General features: G+C 46.2%; 1 non-coding gene across 1 annotated transcript; it reads right to left on the minus strand.

Moving 5' to 3' along the window:
• Positions 1-3158: 3158 nt before the first annotated feature.
• LOC131398685 (U6 spliceosomal RNA) lies at positions 3159-3265 on the minus strand. The gene has a single exon (XR_009216964.1). It is a non-coding gene; the product is annotated as a U6 spliceosomal RNA (small nuclear RNA).
• Between the last annotated feature and the right edge of the window lie 2650 nt (positions 3266-5915).

Here is a 5915-nt window from a genome sequence, read left to right on the forward strand (position 1 = left end):
GACATTTATTTGTCTGTTTCTCCCTCCCACTCTCATTTAGAGAATAAAGTGGACTGATATTAACCAACCCTTGTTTTGCTTTCCTTAGAACTAATAAATATTCGAAATACTTAACCACTCTGGCTAATGTCTTGCTGCTGCTGCTGTAATAGAATATGTGTGTTTATAGATCCACTTAAAGGTAAGGTTTATAGATTTTTAGAGACACTTAGTAGATGAGAAAACTGAAACTTAAAGGGGTTAAATAGCTTGCCCATGTATATTTGTCATGAGGTTTCAGTTGCAAAGTGACAGACTCCTAACTTAAATGGACTCAAGCCCAATCAAAAATATATTGGAGTATTTAACTGAGAAGCAAGGGCTGTGTTAGCTTCAGGCATGGCTGGATCCAGGTGCTCAATGAAGTCTTCAGGATTTGGTCTCTCTCCACCTCTTTGGCTCTGCTCCCTGTCCTGGTTTCATTTTCAGATTGCCTCTCTCCACCTGTTTTACATCTTCCTGGAATCAAATCTAGGCTTTCTCCTGGTTGCCTCTGTAAAAGTCCCAAGGTTAGGTCTGGTGGGCTCTGATAGGTTCAGCTGCCTATTGATAACCAATGACTCTGCAAGGGGGATGGAATGATCTGATTGGCCAGGCCTCAATCACATGCTCACTGCCAAAGCCTAGCCAAACCACAGGGAGGGAGTGAGAATGGGTGGTTCCCCCAAAGAATATCAGGGTGCTCTTACCAGAAAGAGGAAAGGATACTAGGTGGGCAGAAGACCTGATGTCCTATACTCGCATGTCACACTGCCAGTAACGGGCAGGCCGGCCTGCATGCAGATCTGCCCAATACCTTCTCCATGCTGGTGGGGTCACCTTGGGGACCCCGTCATGCGGTGTCCTGCCCTGCCACACGAATTCATTCTAGTCAGCAGTTTTCCAATGTGCATCTTGGGAGCTGCTGGAGGGAGGAAGGCTATGAAAGAGAGCACGGAGGACGAGTGACGGAACTCAGAGGCTGTGTCTATACGACTCCCACTCCTATTTCAACCACACAGCAATTCTTGTGTCTCATTGTGTATTCAGTTCCCTTGTACATTTTATTTAAACAAACAGCTCCTCATATTTTTAAAGCTTAAAAATCAGTGATTTTCTGCAACCCTTGCCCTCTCACCCATTCATAAATGAGGAACAATCGCTCAGAACGAGGCAGGAACTTGGCCAAGGCCCTGCAGGAACACAGTGCAGAGAAAAGTCTCGAAAATCACACCTCTGGGTTCCTGCCCTTTCCACTTGCAGCCTTGTAGGTGGGTTAGAGATCCACGGGCAGAGACCACCACGCACCCCTGCCGTACGTACATCACTGATTTATTAGCCGAGGGCGCAGATCTTAACACTCATGCAGCAGCTTCCCAGAGCAGAGCAGAAAGAGGAAAACTCTGTGCAGCCTTTTTTCTGGTCTCTGGGTGCAGACAGCCGCTGGGGACTCCTCTGTAGGTAGAATCCTGCAGGAATGGAGAAAAACAGCCGGATTTCGCTACTCCCTCCTTGTACTCGGAGCTTATGTCACCATTCCAGAAGAACTGACATGAGTCAACCATGTGCTTCCATTTAGGATGTTTACAAACAACTGTTCTGCTCCGTCCTCCTGTGTCTGGAAAGCTGGGCTCCGTGCACCAGCCCTGCCGGGTATTTCAAACACACTTTCTGCAGCAACGGCCACTGCTATTCATCAGAGCTAAACTTTCCGGATGCTTACAAAGTTCCTGAAATGATGTGCTAAGCGCTCAACAGGTGTTATTTCATTGAATCTTCCCAGTGACCCGATACATACATACATCCTCTTATTAGCCTCATTTTACAGGTGCAGAGAGGACTTCGTTTCTCCAAGGTCCTCAGCCAGTCTCAGACTCAGAGTCAAGAGAAAGGGCTCTTAGTCCTATCGCTACGCTAGATGCATCATGAGTGTTTGGGACAAGGAAGATGTACATTGTCACCGCACCTGTACACAGACAGACAGAAAGTTCTCTGCTTCCTGCAGGCCCTTCCTTCCACCGCCCAGGGGCTTCCAGCTGAGCCTGAGGAGTGTTTTCCTTTTGACTTCTCTGCCACACTCTCTTGCCCGGTGTCCTCAGCAACCACACGCAGAGGATTCCGGGGAGAGAACTATTACATTACAGAGTGGGCATGGCTCCGAAGGTGCCAGCAGAGCATGGGGAAGTCAGGTAAGGAGAGACACACGGTCTCATTACTTAGACTACCTCGCAGCCACTTATTGAATTAGTGTGATTCTTAACATCTTCAACTTGGAACTCCTCCAGGCCAGCTAGCTGGTGCATTCAGGACGGCTCAGCTCGCCTTAACTCAATTAACTAAGCCAGGCTGAGCCGGGCTGAGCTGCACTCAACAAGTATTTCTTAAGCACTGAGCTGGCTGCAGGGGGAAAAAAACTGAGGGCAAGATGCAAACTCTGCCAGACTTGGCCTTCAAGGAGACGCCTTACACTCTTAATGGATAACACGGTGCCGTATTTTTGAAGTCCCATCTTCACAATTTTTCCCATATCTGCACTCCCTCTGTGCTATGACTTAATTCACATTTTTCTTTAAATTTAATTTTTCTTTAAGTAAATTTCCTTTTTAAAACTTCAGTTAATTTTTTTGTTATTGAAGTGAAATTGACATAACATAAAATCAACCATTTTTAAGTGAATAATTCAGTGGCGTTTAGTCCATTTGCAGTAACCGCCACCTCTGTCTAGTTCCAAAACATTTCCATCACTCCAACATAAAACCCCATACCCATGAAGCAGTTTCTCCATATTCCCACCTCCTCTTAACCCCTCACAACCACTAACCTGCTTTCTGTCTCTATGGATTTGCCTATTCTGGACACTTCATATAAATAGAATCATGCAGTTTGTGGCATCTAGCTTCTTTCACTTAGCATAGCATTTTTAAGCTTCATCCATGTTGTAGAATCTATCAGTACTTCATTCCTTTTCATGGCTGGATAATATTCCATTGTATGGATAGACTATGTTTTGTTTATCCATTCATCCCTTGATGGACATTTGAGATGTTTCTACCTTTTGGCTATTGTCAATAGTGCTTCTAAATATGTTTATTTAATTAGTTAATTTATTTATTGAGATATAATTTGACATATAACATTGTAAAAATAGAAAACACTTCATGAATTTGTTATGTCATCCTTGCACAGGGGCCATTTAATCTTTTCTATATCACTCCAATTTTCGTATATGTGCCGCCAAAGAGAGCACTAAATAAGTTTATTTTAAAAGGAAAATTTAGGGCCGGCCCCGTGGCTTAGCGGTTAAGTGTGCGCACTCCACTGCTGGCGACCTGGGTTCAGATCCCGGGCGCACACCGACACACTGCTTCTCCGGCCATGCTGAGGCCGCGTCCCACATACAGCAACTAGAAGGATGTGCAACTATAACATACAACTATCTACTGGGGCTTTGGAGGAAAAAAATAAATAAAATTATAAATAAATAAAGGAAAATTTATACCACTACCATAAATAGAAAACCTGTGTTTTTCTAATAGACCATAAAATAGATATGTAACTATCAGGAGTGAAAATTTCACCTGTGTAACACATAAAACCACCCCGTGTACCATCAGATGCCATAGCAAGAAGCCTGGACTCTGGATGTGGTCGCCTTGAGTTGGATCCTGGCTTTGCCATCTGTGTGACCCTGGACAGAAGTCCTATCCTCTCCCAGCCCCAGTTTCCTCATTTGTAAGATGATAATACTGAGAATTGCTTCCTCCCATACCTGGGGTGGGAATTAAAACCATGAGTAAAGTGCTCAGCACTGTGGCAGGCACACAGGGGGCGTTCAGGCGTGAAGGCTGGTAGGCAGGAACACAGGTCCTAAACACAGTCGTAGTTACAGTATGAGTAACTAACAAAGCGGTACGGGCTGTGTGCCAGGAAGGGGGTGAAGCGCCTTGAGTGCGTCATCTCGTGTAATCCCCACAAGGTTCTACAGGCGATTGTATATTGTATAAATCAGAGAACAGGTTCAGAGAAGTGGAGCCAGTAGTTGAAGGTCACACAGCAAAGACTGGAGCTCTGGGAAAGCGAAATGACAACATGAGAAGTAAGCAAGAGTCCACTGGAATGTCAGGGCTGTCCCCGGGCAGAGGTGATTAATTGAAAAATAGCCGCCTGGGCCCTTGAGGTCTAGACCTGGCAACTCACTGCAAACCTGGCCTGGAGGCTCGGTCCTCGCTGGATTCCTCCCAGCAGCGTCTCTTATCAAGTCTCTCTTTCTCAGCTCTGCCAAGACGAGGCTCCCCAAGAGACTGCTCTCGGCCTTCACATCTTTTCTAGTTGACGTACCTCTTGCGGTTAATGGGCTTCACCTGCCCCCCTGTACCCCATCATCCCTAAAACCACCCCTTTGTTCTGCGGTCTCTCCCCTACCCCGCTGCATCTGAGCCCTCAAGGTTGTCTCGCAGCCTCTTACTAATTATCTACCGCTGGAGCCAAGATTAGCACGTCTCAAGTTTACATGTATCCATTATGGCTTCATCCACAGCAATGTGAAGGATTCACAGTTTCAGTCCACGTGGGGAATCCTGCCCCACCCAAGGGTGACACTGGCATCAGGGTTGTGTTAGTTTCCTGGGGCTGCTGTAACGAATCAGCACAATCTTGGTGGCTGAAAACAACAGAAATTTATTCTCCCACAGATCTAGGGGCCAGAAGTCTAAAATCAAGGGGTCAGCAAGGCCACTCTTCCCCCAAATTCTCCAGGGCAGGGTTCTTGCTTGCCTCTTCCAGCTTCTGGTGGCTCTGGGCGTGCCTTGGCTTGTGGCTGCATCATTCCAATCTCGCCTCCGTCTTCACATGTCTGTCTCCCTGTGTGCCTCTGTGTGCCTTTTCCATCTCTTATAAGGAGACTTGTCATTGGATTTAGGGCCCACCCTAATGCAGTATGATCATCCCCATCCTTACCTCAGTTACCTCTGCAAAGACCCTATTTCCTAACAAGGTCACATTCCAAGACTCCAGGTAGACACGAATATTTGGGGGACACTCTCCAACCCACTACAGAGGTCTCCAAATAGAAGTGCCTGATATTCTTTATAATAGTTTTGTTGTGTGTATGAGCCCAGTGGGTACAAACATAAAAGGGCTTAATTTTCCACCGAAATCCAAAACTTATCCTCCCAAAGTTATCAGCCATATTCTTACAAATCTCCCTTTCCCAGCCCTTAGTGGCTCCACGGGCAGATCCGGCAGGTTTCTGGCCAGTTTCCAATCTTAACAAGGCCAGTCCAGGCCAGGTCAGTTTAAAACATCCTCCTTAGTCCCCTGAGCCCAGCCTCCGACTCATCTTTGCCTGAGAAACCTGGTGTGGGCCTGGCCATCTCCTGCCTTGCTCCCCCCATGCTTCTGGTTCCCAAAGGGCACCAAATAGGATGATTCCATGGGCAACCAAATTCGGCCAAGGTTGCATTAAACCAAGTACCCAGATGTCTGTACTTTAGACTCAGTTGATGTGTGGATGGACATCCAAGAGCAGATGGTTGCCAACCTTATTCAGCCCAGGAAACTATTTCTTCAGAGGACACCCCACCACCCTGGTGTTCCCCAGAGCACACTTTGAGAAATGTCACGCTATAGAAAATACTGTAAAATATAAAATATATCCACAACTATCACATGTGCATTGCAACAGAAGACAAGTTTTTGAGTAAATACACCAATTCTGGAACAATTTTGTGATTTATTCAAAAAATTGGCTTCCAGATCACTGTGGACAAGACCCAACTTGGCGAGAAGATTACAGTCCCTCGGCAGAGCCACACGGACTGCTAAGCCGGCCAAATTTTCTTCTGAGAAAGGATCAGAGACTAAAATCGCTCTGATTTCCCTAAGCCTTGCTGCAGCAG

The sequence above is a fragment of the Diceros bicornis genome, chromosome 35, assembly GCF_020826845.1.
Source record: "Diceros bicornis minor isolate mBicDic1 chromosome 35, mDicBic1.mat.cur, whole genome shotgun sequence".
NCBI lineage: Eukaryota > Metazoa > Chordata > Mammalia > Perissodactyla > Rhinocerotidae > Diceros > Diceros bicornis.